The 14543-nt window shown below is 38.9% G+C and overlaps 20 non-coding genes and 17 pseudogenes across 20 annotated transcripts; all 37 read left to right on the forward strand.

The window, feature by feature from the left end:
• The first annotated feature begins 29 nt into the window (after positions 1-29).
• Positions 30-149, forward strand: LOC122338930 (annotated as a pseudogene).
• Positions 150-423: 274 nt separating this feature from the next.
• On the forward strand, positions 424-542 carry LOC122338846 (annotated as a pseudogene).
• Positions 543-823: 281 nt separating this feature from the next.
• On the forward strand, positions 824-942 carry LOC122338861 (annotated as a pseudogene).
• Positions 943-1216: 274 nt separating this feature from the next.
• LOC122338845 lies at positions 1217-1334 on the forward strand (annotated as a pseudogene).
• Positions 1335-1606: 272 nt separating this feature from the next.
• Positions 1607-1725, forward strand: LOC122338916. The gene has a single exon (XR_006249898.1). It is a non-coding gene; the product is annotated as a 5S ribosomal RNA (ribosomal RNA).
• Positions 1726-2004: 279 nt separating this feature from the next.
• Positions 2005-2123, forward strand: LOC122338910 (annotated as a pseudogene).
• Positions 2124-2396: 273 nt separating this feature from the next.
• On the forward strand, positions 2397-2515 carry LOC122338927. The gene has a single exon (XR_006249899.1). It is a non-coding gene; the product is annotated as a 5S ribosomal RNA (ribosomal RNA).
• Positions 2516-2790: 275 nt separating this feature from the next.
• On the forward strand, positions 2791-2909 carry LOC122338847. The gene has a single exon (XR_006249872.1). It is a non-coding gene; the product is annotated as a 5S ribosomal RNA (ribosomal RNA).
• A 274-nt stretch (positions 2910-3183) lies between these two features.
• On the forward strand, positions 3184-3303 carry LOC122338929 (annotated as a pseudogene).
• Positions 3304-3577: 274 nt separating this feature from the next.
• On the forward strand, positions 3578-3696 carry LOC122338914 (annotated as a pseudogene).
• Positions 3697-3975: 279 nt separating this feature from the next.
• LOC122338928 lies at positions 3976-4094 on the forward strand (annotated as a pseudogene).
• Positions 4095-4368: 274 nt separating this feature from the next.
• On the forward strand, positions 4369-4487 carry LOC122338907. The gene has a single exon (XR_006249895.1). It is a non-coding gene; the product is annotated as a 5S ribosomal RNA (ribosomal RNA).
• A 275-nt stretch (positions 4488-4762) lies between these two features.
• LOC122338858 lies at positions 4763-4881 on the forward strand. The gene has a single exon (XR_006249873.1). It is a non-coding gene; the product is annotated as a 5S ribosomal RNA (ribosomal RNA).
• A 276-nt stretch (positions 4882-5157) lies between these two features.
• On the forward strand, positions 5158-5276 carry LOC122338869. Its single transcript, XR_006249874.1, has one exon. It is a non-coding gene; the product is annotated as a 5S ribosomal RNA (ribosomal RNA).
• A 273-nt stretch (positions 5277-5549) lies between these two features.
• Positions 5550-5668, forward strand: LOC122338880. Its single transcript, XR_006249875.1, has one exon. It is a non-coding gene; the product is annotated as a 5S ribosomal RNA (ribosomal RNA).
• Positions 5669-5941: 273 nt separating this feature from the next.
• Positions 5942-6060, forward strand: LOC122338888. The gene has a single exon (XR_006249876.1). It is a non-coding gene; the product is annotated as a 5S ribosomal RNA (ribosomal RNA).
• A 270-nt stretch (positions 6061-6330) lies between these two features.
• On the forward strand, positions 6331-6450 carry LOC122338852 (annotated as a pseudogene).
• Positions 6451-6723: 273 nt separating this feature from the next.
• Positions 6724-6842, forward strand: LOC122338889. The gene has a single exon (XR_006249877.1). It is a non-coding gene; the product is annotated as a 5S ribosomal RNA (ribosomal RNA).
• A 274-nt stretch (positions 6843-7116) lies between these two features.
• On the forward strand, positions 7117-7235 carry LOC122338915 (annotated as a pseudogene).
• Positions 7236-7509: 274 nt separating this feature from the next.
• On the forward strand, positions 7510-7628 carry LOC122338890. Its single transcript, XR_006249878.1, has one exon. It is a non-coding gene; the product is annotated as a 5S ribosomal RNA (ribosomal RNA).
• Positions 7629-7902: 274 nt separating this feature from the next.
• Positions 7903-8022, forward strand: LOC122338932 (annotated as a pseudogene).
• A 277-nt stretch (positions 8023-8299) lies between these two features.
• LOC122338848 lies at positions 8300-8418 on the forward strand (annotated as a pseudogene).
• A 273-nt stretch (positions 8419-8691) lies between these two features.
• LOC122338917 lies at positions 8692-8810 on the forward strand (annotated as a pseudogene).
• Positions 8811-9084: 274 nt separating this feature from the next.
• On the forward strand, positions 9085-9203 carry LOC122338922 (annotated as a pseudogene).
• Positions 9204-9478: 275 nt separating this feature from the next.
• On the forward strand, positions 9479-9597 carry LOC122338912 (annotated as a pseudogene).
• Positions 9598-9872: 275 nt separating this feature from the next.
• LOC122338891 lies at positions 9873-9991 on the forward strand. The gene has a single exon (XR_006249879.1). It is a non-coding gene; the product is annotated as a 5S ribosomal RNA (ribosomal RNA).
• A 274-nt stretch (positions 9992-10265) lies between these two features.
• On the forward strand, positions 10266-10386 carry LOC122338854 (annotated as a pseudogene).
• A 272-nt stretch (positions 10387-10658) lies between these two features.
• Positions 10659-10777, forward strand: LOC122338892. The gene has a single exon (XR_006249880.1). It is a non-coding gene; the product is annotated as a 5S ribosomal RNA (ribosomal RNA).
• Positions 10778-11052: 275 nt separating this feature from the next.
• On the forward strand, positions 11053-11171 carry LOC122338893. Its single transcript, XR_006249881.1, has one exon. It is a non-coding gene; the product is annotated as a 5S ribosomal RNA (ribosomal RNA).
• Positions 11172-11446: 275 nt separating this feature from the next.
• On the forward strand, positions 11447-11565 carry LOC122338895. Its single transcript, XR_006249883.1, has one exon. It is a non-coding gene; the product is annotated as a 5S ribosomal RNA (ribosomal RNA).
• Positions 11566-11838: 273 nt separating this feature from the next.
• LOC122338896 lies at positions 11839-11957 on the forward strand. The gene has a single exon (XR_006249884.1). It is a non-coding gene; the product is annotated as a 5S ribosomal RNA (ribosomal RNA).
• Positions 11958-12231: 274 nt separating this feature from the next.
• LOC122338897 lies at positions 12232-12350 on the forward strand. Its single transcript, XR_006249885.1, has one exon. It is a non-coding gene; the product is annotated as a 5S ribosomal RNA (ribosomal RNA).
• A 274-nt stretch (positions 12351-12624) lies between these two features.
• LOC122338898 lies at positions 12625-12743 on the forward strand. Its single transcript, XR_006249886.1, has one exon. It is a non-coding gene; the product is annotated as a 5S ribosomal RNA (ribosomal RNA).
• A 272-nt stretch (positions 12744-13015) lies between these two features.
• LOC122338899 lies at positions 13016-13134 on the forward strand. The gene has a single exon (XR_006249887.1). It is a non-coding gene; the product is annotated as a 5S ribosomal RNA (ribosomal RNA).
• A 275-nt stretch (positions 13135-13409) lies between these two features.
• Positions 13410-13528, forward strand: LOC122338841. Its single transcript, XR_006249871.1, has one exon. It is a non-coding gene; the product is annotated as a 5S ribosomal RNA (ribosomal RNA).
• Positions 13529-13802: 274 nt separating this feature from the next.
• On the forward strand, positions 13803-13921 carry LOC122338918 (annotated as a pseudogene).
• Positions 13922-14193: 272 nt separating this feature from the next.
• LOC122338900 lies at positions 14194-14312 on the forward strand. The gene has a single exon (XR_006249888.1). It is a non-coding gene; the product is annotated as a 5S ribosomal RNA (ribosomal RNA).
• Positions 14313-14543: the final 231 nt, after the last annotated feature.

Genomic DNA, 14543 nt, shown 5'->3' on the forward strand with positions numbered 1-14543 from the left:
TTAAAATAGGGGCTTTTGCAGCAGCTTTCGCTTACAGCCATACCACCCTGTTTCACGCCTGATCTCGTCTGATCTCAGAAGCTAAGCAGAGTTGGGCCTAGTTAGTACTTGGATGGGAGACTGCCTAGGAATACCAGGTGCTGTAAGTTTTTGAGAGTTTTTCACTACTTATCTAATACACTGGCCCTTAGTGTGGCCAAAGTTTGACCAGCTCTTTGCTTTCCCTTACTGCTTATTTAATTCAATTGCCTTTAAAGTAGCTGTTCTTTAAACAGAGTTTGACTGTTTTTAACTACTTAACTAATGCTCTTATCTTTAATGTAGCTCATTTTGAAGTATTTTTGTATTTCATTCATTACTTATCTAGTATAATGGCACTTAGTGTACCTCACCTTAAAATAGGGGGCTTTTGCAGCAGCTTTGCTTCACGGCCATACCACCCTGTTCACGCCTGATCTCGTCTGATCTCAGAAGCTAAGCAGAGTTGGGCCTAGTTAGTACTTGGATGGGAGACTGCCTAGGAATACCAGGTGCTGTAAGTTTTGAGTTTTTCACTACTTATCTAATACACTGGCCCTTAGTGTGGCCAAAGTTTGACCAGCTCTTTGCTTTCCCTTACTGCTTATTTAATTCAATTGCCTTTAAAGTAGCTGTTCTTTAAACAGAGTTTGACTGTTTTTAACTACTTAACTAATGCTCTTATCTTTAATGTAGCTCATTTTGAAGTATTTTTTTTTTTTGTATTTCATTCATTACTTATCTAGTATAATGGCACTTAGTGTGCCTCACCTTAAAATAGGGGGCTTTTTGCAGCAGCTTTAGCTTACACGGCCATACCACCCTGTTCACGCCTGATCTCGTCTGATCTCAGAAGCTAAGCAGAGTTGGGCCTAGTTAGTACTTGGATGGGAGACTGCCTAGGAATACCAGGTGCTGTAAGTTTTGAGTTTTTCACTACTTATCTAATACACTGGCCCTTAGTGTGGCCAAAGTTTGACCAGCTCTTTGCTTTCCCTTACTGCTTATTTAATTCAATTGCCTTTAAAGTAGCTGTTCTTTAAACAGAGTTTGACTGTTTTTAACTACTTAACTAATGCTCTTATCTTTAATGTAGCTCATTTTGAAGTATTTTTTGTATTTCATTCATTACTTATCTAGTATAATGGCACTTAGTGTGCCTCACCTTAAAATAATAGGGCTTTTTGCAGCAGCTTTAGCTTACGGCCATACCACCCTGTTCACGCCTGATCTCGTCTGATCTCAGAAGCTAAGCAGAGTTGGGCCTAGTTAGTACTTGGATGGGAGACTGCCTAGAATACCAGGTGCTGTAAGTTTTGAGTTTTTCACTACTTATCTAATACACTGGCCCTTAGTGTGGCCAAAGTTTGACCAGCTCTTTGCTTTCCCTTACTGCTTATTTAATTCAATTGCCTTTAAAGTAGCTGTTCTTTAAACAGAGTTTGACTGTTTTTAACTACTTAACTAATGCTCTTATCTTTAATGTAGCTCATTTTGAAGTATTTTTGTATTTCATTCATTACTTATCTAGTATAATGGCACTTAGTGTGCCTCACCTTAAAATAGGGGGCTTTTTGCAGCAGCTTTCGCTTACGGCCATACCACCCTGTTCACGCCTGATCTCGTCTGATCTCAGAAGCTAAGCAGAGTTGGGCCTAGTTAGTACTTGGATGGGAGACTGCCTAGGAATACCAGGTGCTGTAAGTTTTTGAGTTTTTTCACTACTTATCTAATACACTGGCCCTTAGTGTGGCCAAAGTTTGACCAGCTCTTTGCTTTCCCTTACTGCTTATTTAATTCAATTGCCTTTAAAGTAGCTGTTCTTTAAACAGAGTTTGACTGTTTTTAACTACTTAACTAATGCTCTTATCTTTAATGTAGCTCATTTTGAAGTATTTTTTTGTATTTCATTCATTACTTATCTAGTATAATGGCACTTAGTGTGCCTCACCTTAAAATAGGGGCTTTTTTTTGCAGCAGCTTAAGCTTCACGGCCATACCACCCTGTTCACGCCTGATCTCGTCTGATCTCAGAAGCTAAGCAGAGTTGGGCCTAGTTAGTACTTGGATGGGAGACTGCCTAGGAATACCAGGTGCTGTAAAGTTTTGAGTTTTTCACTACTTATCTAATACACTGGCCCTTAGTGTGGCCAAAGTTTGACCAGCTCTTTGCTTTCCCTTACTGCTTATTTAATTCAATTGCCTTTAAAGTAGCTGTTCTTTAAACAGAGTTTGACTGTTTTTAACTACTTAACTAATGCTCTTATCTTTAATGTAGCTCATTTTGAAGTATTTTTTTGTATTTCATTCATTACTTATCTAGTATAATGGCACTTAGTGTGCCTCACCTTAAAATAGGGGCTTTTGCAGCAGCTTTCGCTTACGGCCATACCACCCTGTTCACGCCTGATCTCGTCTGATCTCAGAAGCTAAGCAGAGTTGGGCCTAGTTAGTACTTGGATGGGAGACTGCCTAGGAATACCAGGTGCTGTAAGTTTTTTGAGTTTTTCACTACTTATCTAATACACTGGCCCTTAGTGTGGCCAAAGTTTGACCAGCTCTTTGCTTTCCCTTACTGCTTATTTAATTCAATTGCCTTTAAAGTAGCTGTTCTTTAAACAGAGTTTGACTGTTTTTAACTACTTAACTAATGCTCTTATCTTTAATGTAGCTCATTTTGAAGTATTTTTTTGTATTTCATTCATTACTTATCTAGTATAATGGCACTTAGTGTGCCTCACCTTAAAATAGGGGCTTTTTGCAGCAGCTTTTGCTTACGGCCATACCACCCTGTTCACGCCTGATCTCGTCTGATCTCAGAAGCTAAGCAGAGTTGGGCCTAGTTAGTACTTGGATGGGAGACTGCCTAGGAATACCAGGTGCTGTAAGTTTTTGAGTTTTTCACTACTTATCTAATACACTGGCCCTTAGTGTGGCCAAAGTTTGACCAGCTCTTTGCTTTCCCTTACTGCTTATTTAATTCAATTGCCTTTAAAGTAGCTGTTCTTTAAACAGAGTTTGACTGTTTTTAACTACTTAACTAATGCTCTTATCTTTAATGTAGCTCATTTTGAAGTATTTTTTGTATTTCATTCATTACTTATCTAGTATAATGGCACTTAGTGTGCCTCACCTTAAAATAGGGGGCTTTTGCAGCAGCTTTCAGCTTACGGCCATACCACCCTGTTCACGCCTGATCTCGTCTGATCTCAGAAAGCTAAGCAGAGTTGGGCCTAGTTAGTACTTGGATGGGAGACTGCCTAGGAATACCAGGTGCTGTAAGTTTTGAGTTTTTCACTACTTATCTAATACACTGGCCCTTAGTGTGGCCAAAGTTTGACCAGCTCTTTGCTTTCCCTTACTGCTTATTTAATTCAATTGCCTTTAAAGTAGCTGTTCTTTAAACAGAGTTTGACTGTTTTTAACTACTTAACTAATGCTCTTATCTTTAATGTAGCTCATTTTGAAGTATTTTTTTGTATTTCATTCATTACTTATCTAGTATAATGGCACTTAGTGTGCCTCACCTTAAAATAGGGGGCTTTTTGCAGCAGCTTTCGCTTACGGCCATACCACCCTGTTCACGCCTGATCTCGTCTGATCTCAGAAGCTAAGCAGAGTTGGGCCTAGTTAGTACTTGGATGGGAGACTGCCTAGGAATACCAGGTGCTGTAAATTTTGAGTTTTTCACTACTTATCTAATACACTGGCCCTTAGTGTGGCCAAAGTTTGACCAGCTCTTTGCTTTCCCTTACTGCTTATTTAATTCAATTGCCTTTAAAGTAGCTGTTCTTTAAACAGAGTTTGACTGTTGTTAACTTAACTACTTAACTAATGCTCTTATCTTTAATGTAGCTCATTTTGAAGTATTTTTTTGTATTTCATTCATTACTTATCTAGTATAATGGCACTTAGTGTGCCTCACCTTAAAATAGGGGGCTTTTTGCAGCAGCTTTCGCTTACAGACATACCACCCTGTTCACGCCTGATCTCGTCTGATCTCAGAAGCTAAGCAGAGTTGGGCCTAGTTAGTACTTGGATGGGAGACTGCCTAGGAATACCAGGTGCTGTAAGTTTTGAGTTTTTCACTACTTATCTAATACACTGGCCCTTAGTGTGGCCAAAGTTTGACCAGCTCTTTGCTTTCCCTTACTGCTTATTTAATTCAATTGCCTTTAAAGTAGCTGTTCTTTAAACAGAGTTTGACTGTTTTTAACTACTTAACTAATGCTCTTATCTTTAATGTAGCTCATTTTGAAGTATTTTTTTGTATTTCATTCATTACTTATCTAGTATAATGGCACTTAGTGTGCCTCACCTTAAAATAGGGGGCTTTTTGCAGCAGCTTTCGCTTATGGCCATACCACCCTGTTCACGCCTGATCTCGTCTGATCTCAGAAGCTAAGCAGAGTTGGGCCTAGTTAGTACTTGGATGGGAGACTGCCTAGGAATACCAGGTGCTGTAAGTTTTTGAGTTTTTCACTACTTATCTAATACACTGGCCCTTAGTGTGGCCAAAGTTTGACCAGCTCTTTGCTTTCCCTTACTGCTTATTTAATTCAATTGCCTTTTAAAGTAGCTGTTCTTTAAACAGAGTTTGACTGTTTTTAACTACTTAACTAATGCTCTTATCTTTAATGTAGCTCATTTTGAAGTATTTTTTTGTATTTCATTCATTACTTATCTAGTATAATGGCACTTAGTGTGCCTCACCTTAAAATAGGGGCTTTTTGCAGCAGCTTTTGCTTACGGCCATACCACCCTGTTCACGCCTGATCTCGTCTGATCTCAGAAGCTAAGCAGAGTTGGGCCTAGTTAGTACTTGGATGGGAGACTGCCTAGGAATACCAGGTGCTGTAAGTTTTTGAGTTTTTTCACTACTTATCTAATACACTGGCCCTTAGTGTGGCCAAAGTTTGACCAGCTCTTTGCTTTCCCTTACTGCTTATTTAATTCAATTGCCTTTAAAGTAGCTGTTCTTTAAACAGAGTTTGACTGTTTTTAACTACTTAACTAATGCTCTTATCTTTAATGTAGCTCATTTTGAAGTATTTTTTTGTATTTCATTCATTACTTATCTAGTATAATGGCACTTAGTGTGCCTCACCTTAAAATAGGGGGCTTTTTGCAGCAGCTTTAGCTTACGGCCATACCACCCTGTTCACGCCTGATCTCGTCTGATCTCAGAAGCTAAGCAGAGTTGGGCCTAGTTAGTACTTGGATGGGAGACTGCCTAGGAATACCAGGTGCTGTAAGTTTTTGAGTTTTTCACTACTTATCTAATACACTGGCCCTTAGTGTGGCCAAAGTTTGACCAGCTCTTTGCTTTCCCTTACTGCTTATTTAATTCAATTGCCTTTAAAGTAGCTGTTCTTTAAACAGAGTTTGACTGTTTTTAACTACTTAACTAATGCTCTTATCTTTAATGTAGCTCATTTTGAAGTATTTTTTGTATTTCATTCATTACTTATCTAGTATAATGGCACTTAGTGTGCCTCACCTTAAAATAGGGGCTTTTTGCAGCAGCTTTCGCTTACGGCCATACCACCCTGTTCACGCCTGATCTCGTCTGATCTCAGAAGCTAAGCAGAGTTGGGCCTAGTTAGTACTTGGATGGGAGACTGCCTAGGAATACCAGGTGCTGTAAGTTTTTGAGTTTTTCACTACTTATCTAATACACTGGCCCTTAGTGTGGCCAAAGTTTGACCAGCTCTTTGCTTTCCCTTACTGCTTATTTAATTCAATTGCCTTTAAAGTAGCTGTTCTTTAAACAGAGTTTGACTGTTTTTAACTACTTAACTAATGCTCTTATCTTTAATGTAGCTCATTTTGAAGTATTTTTTGTATTTCATTCATTACTTATCTAGTATAATGGCACTTAGTGTGCCTCACCTTAAAATAGGGGCTTTTTGCAGCAGCTTTCGCTTACGGCCATACCACCCTGTTCACGCCTGATCTCGTCTGATCTCAGAAGCTAAGCAGAGTTGGGCCTAGTTAGTACTTGGATGGGAGACTGCCTAGGAATACCAGGTGCTGTAAGTTTTTGAGTTTTTCACTACTTATCTAATACACTGGCCCTTAGTGTGGCCAAAGTTTGACCAGCTCTTTGCTTTCCCTTACTGCTTATTTAATTCAATTGCCTTTAAAGTAGCTGTTCTTTAAACAGAGTTTGACTTTTTAACTACTTAACTAATGCTCTTATCTTTAATGTAGCTCATTTTGAAGTATTTTTTGTATTTCATTCATTACTTATCTAGTATAATGGCACTTAGTGTGCCTCACCTTAAAATAGGGGCTTTTGCAGCAGCTTTAGCTTACGGCCATACCACCCTGTTCACGCCTGATCTCGTCTGATCTCAGAAGCTAAGCAGAGTTGGGCCTAGTTAGTACTTGAGATGGGAGACTGCCTAGGAATACCAGGTGCTGTAAGTTTTGAGTTTTTCACTACTTATCTAATACACTGGCCCTTAGTGTGGCCAAAGTTTGACCAGCTCTTTGCTTTCCCTTACTGCTTATTTAATTCAATTGCCTTTAAAGTAGCTGTTCTTTAAACAGAGTTTGACTGTTTTTAACTACTTAACTAATGCTCTTATCTTTAATGTAGCTCATTTTTTGAAGTATTTTTGTATTTCATTCATTACTTATCTAGTATAATGGCACTTAGTGTGCCTCACCTTAAAATAGGGGCTTTTTGCAGCAGCTTTCGCTTACGGCCATACCACCCTGTTCACGCCTGATCTCGTCTGATCTCAGAAGCTAAGCAGAGTTGGGCCTAGTTAGTACTTGGATGGGAGACTGCCTAGGAATACCAGGTGCTGTAAGTTTTTGAGTTTTTCACTACTTATCTAATACACTGGCCCTTAGTGTGGCCAAAGTTTGACCAGCTCTTTGCTTTCCCTTACTGCTTATTTAATTCAATTGCCTTTAAAGTAGCTGTTCTTTAAACAGAGTTTGACTGTTTTTAACTACTTAACTAATGCTCTTATCTTTAATGTAGCTCATTTTGAAGTATTTTTTTGTATTTCATTCATTACTTATCTAGTATAATGGCACTTAGTGTGCCTCACCTTAAAATAGGGGCTTTTTGCAGCAGCTTTCGCTTACGGCCATCCCACCCTGTTCACGCCTGATCTCGTCTGATCTCAGAAGCTAAGCAGAGTTGGGCCTAGTTAGTACTTGGATGGGAGACTGCCTAGGAATACCAGGTGCTGTAAGTTTTTGAGTTTTTCACTACTTATCTAATACACTGGCCCTTAGTGTGGCCAAAGTTTGACCAGCTCTTTGCTTTCCCTTACTGCTTATTTAATTCAATTGCCTTTAAAGTAGCTGTTCTTTAAACAGAGTTTGACTGTTTTTAACTACTTAACTAATGCTCTTATCTTTAATGTAGCTCATTTTGAAGTATTTTTTTGTATTTCATTCATTACTTATCTAGTATAATGGCACTTAGTGTGCCTCACCTTAAAATAGGGGCTTTTTGCAGCAGCTTTAGCTTACGGCCATACCACCCTGTTCACGCCTGATCTCGTCTGATCTCAGAAGCTAAGCAGAGTTGGGCCTAGTTAGTACTTGGATGGGAGACTGCCTAGGAATACCAGGTGCTGTAAGTTTTTGAGTTTTTCACTACTTATCTAATACACTGGCCCTTAGTGTGGCCAAAGTTTGACCAGCTCTTTGCTTTCCCTTACTGCTTATTTAATTCAATTGCCTTTAAAGTAGCTGTTCTTTAAACAGAGTTTGACTGTTTTTAACTACTTAACTAATGCTCTTATCTTTAATGTAGCTCATTTTGAAGTATTTTTTTGTATTTCATTCATTACTTATCTAGTATAATGGCACTTAGTGTGCCTCACCTTAAAATAGGGGGCTTTTGCAGCAGCTTTAGCTTACGGCCCATACCACCCTGTTCACGCCTGATCTCGTCTGATCTCAGAAGCTAAGCAGAGTTGGGCCTAGTTAGTACTTGGATGGGAGACTGCCTAGGAATACCAGGTGCTGTAAGTTTTTGAGTTTTTCACTACTTATCTAATACACTGGCCCTTAGTGTGGCCAAAGTTTGACCAGCTCTTTGCTTTCCCTTACTGCTTATTTAATTCAATTGCCTTTAAAGTAGCTGTTCTTTAAACAGAGTTTGACTGTTTTTAACTACTTAACTAATGCTCTTATCTTTAATGTAGCTCATTTTGAAGTATTTTTTTGTATTTCATTCATTACTTATCTAGTATAATGGCACTTAGTGTGCCTCACCTTAAAATAGGGGGCTTTTTGCAGCAGCTTTTAGCTTCACGGCCATACCACCCTGTTCACGCCTGATCTCGTCTGATCTCAGAAGCTAAGCAGAGTTGGGCCTAGTTAGTACTTGGATGGGAGACTGCCTAGGAATACCAGGTGCTGTAAGTTTTGAGTTTTTCACTACTTATCTAATACACTGGCCCTTAGTGTGGCCAAAGTTTGACCAGCTCTTTGCTTTCCCTTACTGCTTATTTAATTCAATTGCCTTTAAAGTAGCTGTTCTTTAAACAGAGTTTGACTGTTTTTAACTACTTAACTAATGCTCTTATCTTTAATGTAGCTCATTTTGAAGTATTTTTTTGTATTTCATTCATTACTTATCTAGTATAATGGCACTTAGTGTGCCTCACCTTAAAATAGGGGCTTTTTGCAGCAGCTTTAGCTTACGGCCATCCCACCCTGTTCACGCCTGATCTCGTCTGATCTCAGAAGCTAAGCAGAGTTGGGCCTAGTTAGTACTTGGATGGGAGACTGCCTAGGAATACCAGGTGCTGTAAGTTTTTGAGTTTTTCACTACTTATCTAATACACTGGCCTTAGTGTGGCAAAAGTTTGACCAGCTCTTTGCTTTCCCTTACTGCTTATTTAATTCAATTGCCTTTAAAGTAGCTGTTCTTTAAACAGAGTTTGACTGTTTTTAACTACTTAACTAATGCTCTTATCTTTAATGTAGCTCATTTTGAAGTATTTTTTTGTATTTCATTCATTACTTATCTAGTATAATGGCACTTAGTGTGCCTCACCTTAAAATAGGGGCCTTTTTGCAGCAGCTTTAGCTCACGGCCATACCACCCTGTTCACGCCTGATCTCGTCTGATCTCAGAAGCTAAGCAGAGTTGGGCCTAGTTAGTACTTGGATGGGAGACTGCCTAGGAATACCAGGTGCTGTAAGTTTTGAGTTTTTTCACTACTTATCTAATACACTGGCCCTTAGTGTGGCCAAAGTTTGACCAGCTCTTTGCTTTCCCTTACTGCTTATTTAATTCAATTGCCTTTAAAGTAGCTGTTCTTTAAACAGAGTTTGACTGTTTTTAACTACTTAACTAATGCTCTTATCTTTAATGTAGCTCATTTTGAAGTATTTTTTTGTATTTCATTCATTACTTATCTAGTATAATGGCACTTAGTGTGCCTCACCTTAAAATAGGGGGCTTTTTGCAGCAGCTTTTGCTTACGGCCATACCACCCTGTTCACGCCTGATTTCGTCTGATCTCAGAAGCTAAGCAGAGTTGGGCCTAGTTAGTACTTGGATGGGAGACTGCCTAGGAATACCAGGTGCTGTAAGTTTTGAGTTTTTTCACTACTTATCTAATACACTGGCCCTTAGTGTGGCCAAAGTTTGACCAGCTCTTTGCTTTCCCTTACTGTATTTAATTCAATTGCCTTTAAAGTAGCTGTTCTTTAAACACAGAGTTTGACTGTTTTTAACTACTTAACTAATGCTCTTATCTTTAATGTAGCTCATTTTGAAGTATTTTTTTGTATTTCATTCATTACTTATCTAGTATAATGGCACTTAGTGTGCCTCACCTTAAAATAGGGGGCTTTTTGCAGCAGTTTTCGCTTACGGCCATACCACCCTGTTCACGCCTGATCTCGTCTGATCTCAGAAGCTAAGCAGAGTTGGGCCTAGTTAGTACTTGGATGGGAGACTGCCTAGGAATACCAGGTGCTGTAAGTTTTTGAGTTTTTCACTACTTATCTAATACACTGGCCCTTAGTGTGGCCAAAGTTTGACCAGCTCTTTGCTTTCCCTTACTGCTTATTTAATTCAATTGCCTTTAAAGTAGCTGTTCTTTAAACAGAGTTTGACTGTTTTTAACTACTTAACTAATGCTCTTATCTTTAATGTAGCTCATTTTGAAGTATTTTTTTGTATTTCATTCATTACTTATCTAGTATAATGGCACTTAGTGTGCCTCACCTTAAAATAGGGGCTTTTTGCAGCAGCTTTAGCTTACGGCCATACCACCCTGTTCACGCCTGATCTCGTCTGATCTCTCAGAAGCTAAGCAGAGTTGGGCCTAGTTAGTACTTGGATGGGAGACTGCCTAGGAATACCAGGTGCTGTAAGTTTTGAGTTTTTCACTACTTATCTAATACACTGGCCCTTAGTGTGGCCAAAGTTTGACCAGCTCTTTGCTTTCCCTTACTGCTTATTTAATTCAATTGCCTTTAAAGTAGCTGTTCTTTAAACAGAGTTTGACTGTTTTTAACTACTTAACTAATGCTCTTATCTTTAATGTAGCTCATTTTGAAGTATTTTTTGTATTTCATTCATTACTTATCTAGTATAATGGCACTTAGTGTGCCTCACCTTAAAATAGGGGGCTTTTGCAGCAGCTTTCGCTTACGGCCATACCACCCTGTTCACGCCTGATCTCGTCTGATCTCAGAAGCTAAGCAGAGTTGGGCCTAGTTAGTACTTGGATGGGAGACTGCCTAGGAATACCAGGTGCTGTAAGTTTTTGAGTTTTTCACTACTTATCTAATACACTGGCCCTTAGTGTGGCCAAAAGTTTGACCAGCTCTTTGCTTTCCCTTACTGCTTATTTAATTCAATTGCCTTTAAAGTAGCTGTTCTTTAAACAGAGTTTGACTGTTTTTAACTACTTAACTAATGCTCTTATCTTTAATGTAGCTCATTTTGAAGTATTTTTTTGTATTTCATTCATTACTTATCTAGTATAATGGCACTTAGTGTGCCTCACCTTAAAATAGGGGCTTTTTGCAGCAGCTTTAGCTTACGGCCATACCACCCTGTTCACGCCTGATCTCGTCTGATCTCAGAAGCTAAGCAGAGTTGGGCCTAGTTAGTACTTGGATGGGAGACTGCCTAGGAATACCAGGTGCTGTAAGTTTTTGAGTTTTTTCACTACTTATCTAATACACTGGCCCTTAGTGTGGCCAAAGTTTGACCAGCTCTTTGCTTTCCCTTACTGCTTATTTAATTCAATTGCCTTTAAAGTAGCTGTTCTTTAAACAGAGTTTGACTGTTTTTAACTACTTAACTAATGCTCTTATCTTTAATGTAGCTCATTTTGAAGTATTTTTTTGTATTTCATTCATTACTTATCTAGTATAATGGCACTTAGTGTGCCTCACCTTAAAATAGGGGCTTTTTGCAGCAGCTTTCGCTTACGGCCATACCACCCTGTTCACGCCTGATCTCGTCTGATCTCAGAAGCTAAGCAGAGTTGGGCCTAGTTAGTACTTGGATGGGAGACTGCCTAGGAATACCAGGTGCTGTAAGTTTTGAGTTTTTCACTACTTATCTAATACACTGGCCCTTAGTGTGGCCAAAGTTTGACCAGCTCTTTGCTTTCCCTTACTGCTTATTTAATTCAATTGCCTTTAAAGTAGCTGTTCTTTAAACAGAGTTTGACTGTTTTTAACTACTTAACTAATGCTCTTATCTTTAATGTAGCTCATTTTGAAGTATTTTTTTGTATTTCATTCATTACTTATCTAGTATAATGGCACTTAGTGTGCCTCACCTTAAATAGGGGGCTTTTTGCAGCAGCTTTCGCTTACGGCCATACCACCCTGTTCACGCCTGATCTCGTCTGATCTCAGAAGCTAAGCAGAGTTGGGCCTAGTTAGTACTTGGATGGGAGACTGCCTAGGAATACCAGGTGCTGTAAGTTTTTGAGTTTTTCACTACTTATCTAATACACTGGCCCTTAGTGTGGCCAAAGTTTGACCAGCTCTTTGCTTTCCCTTACTGCTTATTTAATTCAATTGCCTTTAAAGTAGCTGTTCTTTAAACAGAGTTTGACTGTTTTTAACTACTTAACTAATGCTCTTATCTTTAATGTAGCTCATTTTGAAGTATTTTTGTATTTCATTCATTACTTATCTAGTATAATGGCACTTAGTGTGCCTCACCTTAAAATAGGGGGCTTTTGCAGCAGCTTTAAAGCTTACGGCCATACCACCCTGTTCACGCCTGATCTCGTCTGATCTCAGAAGCTAAGCAGAGTTGGGCCTAGTTAGTACTTGGATGGGAGACTGCCTAGGAATACCAGGTGCTGTAAGTTTTGAGTTTTTCACTACTTATCTAATACACTGGCCCTTAGTGTGGCCAAAGTTTGACCAGCTCTTTGCTTTCCCTTACTGCTTATTTAATTCAATTGCCTTTAAAGTAGCTGTTCTTTAAACAGAGTTTGACTGTTTTTAACTACTTAACTAATGCTCTTATCTTTAATGTAGCTCATTTTGAAGTATTTTTTTGTATTTCATTCATTACTTATCTAGTATAATGGCACTTAGTGTGCCTCACCTTAAAATAGGGGCTTTTTGCAGCAGCTTTTAGCTTACGGCCATACCACCCTGTTCACGCCTGATCTCGTCTGATCTCAGAAGCTAAGCAGAGTTGGGCCTAGTTAGTACTTGGATGGGAGACTGCCTAGGAATACCAGGTGCTGTAAGTTTTGAGTTTTTCACTACTTATCTAATACACTGGCCCTTAGTGTGGCCAAAGTTTGACCAGCTCTTTGCTTTCCCTTACTGCTTATTTAATTCAATTGCCTTTAAAGTAGCTGTTCTTTAAACAGAGTTTGACTGTTTTTAACTACTTAACTAATGCTCTTATCTTTAATGTAGCTCATTTTGAAGTATTTTTTGTATTTCATTCATTACTTATCTAGTATAATGGCACTTAGTGTGCCTCACCTTAAAATAGGGGCTTTTTGCAGCAGCTTTAGCTTACGGCCATACCACCCTGTTCACGCCTGATCTCGTCTGATCTCAGAAGCTAAGCAGAGTTGGGCCTAGTTAGTACTTGGATGGGAGACTGCCTAGGAATACCAGGTGCTGTAAGTTTTGAGTTTTTCACTACTTATCTAATACACTGGCCCTTAGTGTGGCCAAAGTTTGACCAGCTCTTTGCTTTCCCTTACTGCTTATTTAATTCAATTGCCTTTAAAGTAGCTGTTCTTTAAACAGAGTTTGACTGTTTTTAACTACTTAACTAATGCTCTTATCTTTAATGTAGCTCATTTTGAAGTATTTTTGTATTTCATTCATTACTTATCTAGTATAATGGCACTTAGTGTGCCTCACCTTAAAATAGGGGGCTTTTGCAGCAGCTTTACCAAACTTACGGCCATACCACCCTGTTCACGCCTGATCTCGTCTGATCTCAGAAGCTAAGCAGAGTTGGGCCTAGTTAGTACTTGGATGGGAGACTGCCTAGGAATACCAGGTGCTGTAAGTTTTTGAGTTTTTCACTACTTATCTAATACACTGGCCCTTAGTGTGGCCAAAGTTTGACCAGCTCTTTGCTTTCCCTTACTGCTTATTTAATTCAATTGCCTTTAAAGTAGCTGTTCTTTAAACAGAGTTTGACTGTTTTTAACTACTTAACTAATGCTCTTATCTTTAATGTAGCTCATTTTGAAGTATATTTTTGTATTTCATTCATTACTTATCTAGTATAATGGCACTTAGTGTGCCTCACCTTAAAATAGGGGCTTTTTGCAGCAGCTTTTGCTTACGGCCATCCCACCCTGTTCACGCCTGATCTCGTCTGATCTCAGAAGCTAAGCAGAGTTGGGCCTAGTTAGTACTTGGATGGGAGACTGCCTAGGAATACCAGGTGCTGTAAGTTTTGAGTTTTTCACTACTTATCTAATACACTGGCCCTTAGTGTGGCCAAAGTTTGACCAGCTCTTTGCTTTCCCTTACTGCTTATTTAATTCAATTGCCTTTAAAGTAGCTGTTCTTTAAACAGAGTTTGACTGTTTTTAACTACTTAACTAATGCTCTTATCTTTAATGTAGCTCATTTTGAAGTATTTTTTGTATTTCATTCATTACTTATCTAGTATAATGGCACTTAGTGTGCCTCACCTTAAAATAGGGGCTTTTTGCAGCAGCTTTCGCTTACGGCCATACCACCCTGTTCACGCCTGATCTCGTCTGATCTCAGAAGCTAAGCAGAGTTGGGCCTAGTTAGTACTTGGATGGGAGACTGCCTAGGAATACCAGGTGCTGTAAGTTTTTGAGTTTTTCACTACTTATCTAATACACTGGCCCTTAGTGTGGCCAAAGTTTGACCAGCTCTTTGCTTTCCCTTACTGCTTATTTAATTCAATTGCCTTTAAAGTAGCTGTTCTTTAAACAGAGTTTGACTGTTTTTAACTACTTAACTAATGCTCTTATCTTTAATGTAGCTCATTTTGAAGTATTTTTTTGTATTTCATTCATTACTTATCTAGTATAATGGCACTT

This window comes from Puntigrus tetrazona, unplaced genomic scaffold (assembly GCF_018831695.1).
Source record: "Puntigrus tetrazona isolate hp1 unplaced genomic scaffold, ASM1883169v1 S000000989, whole genome shotgun sequence".
Taxonomy (NCBI): domain Eukaryota; kingdom Metazoa; phylum Chordata; class Actinopteri; order Cypriniformes; family Cyprinidae; genus Puntigrus; species Puntigrus tetrazona.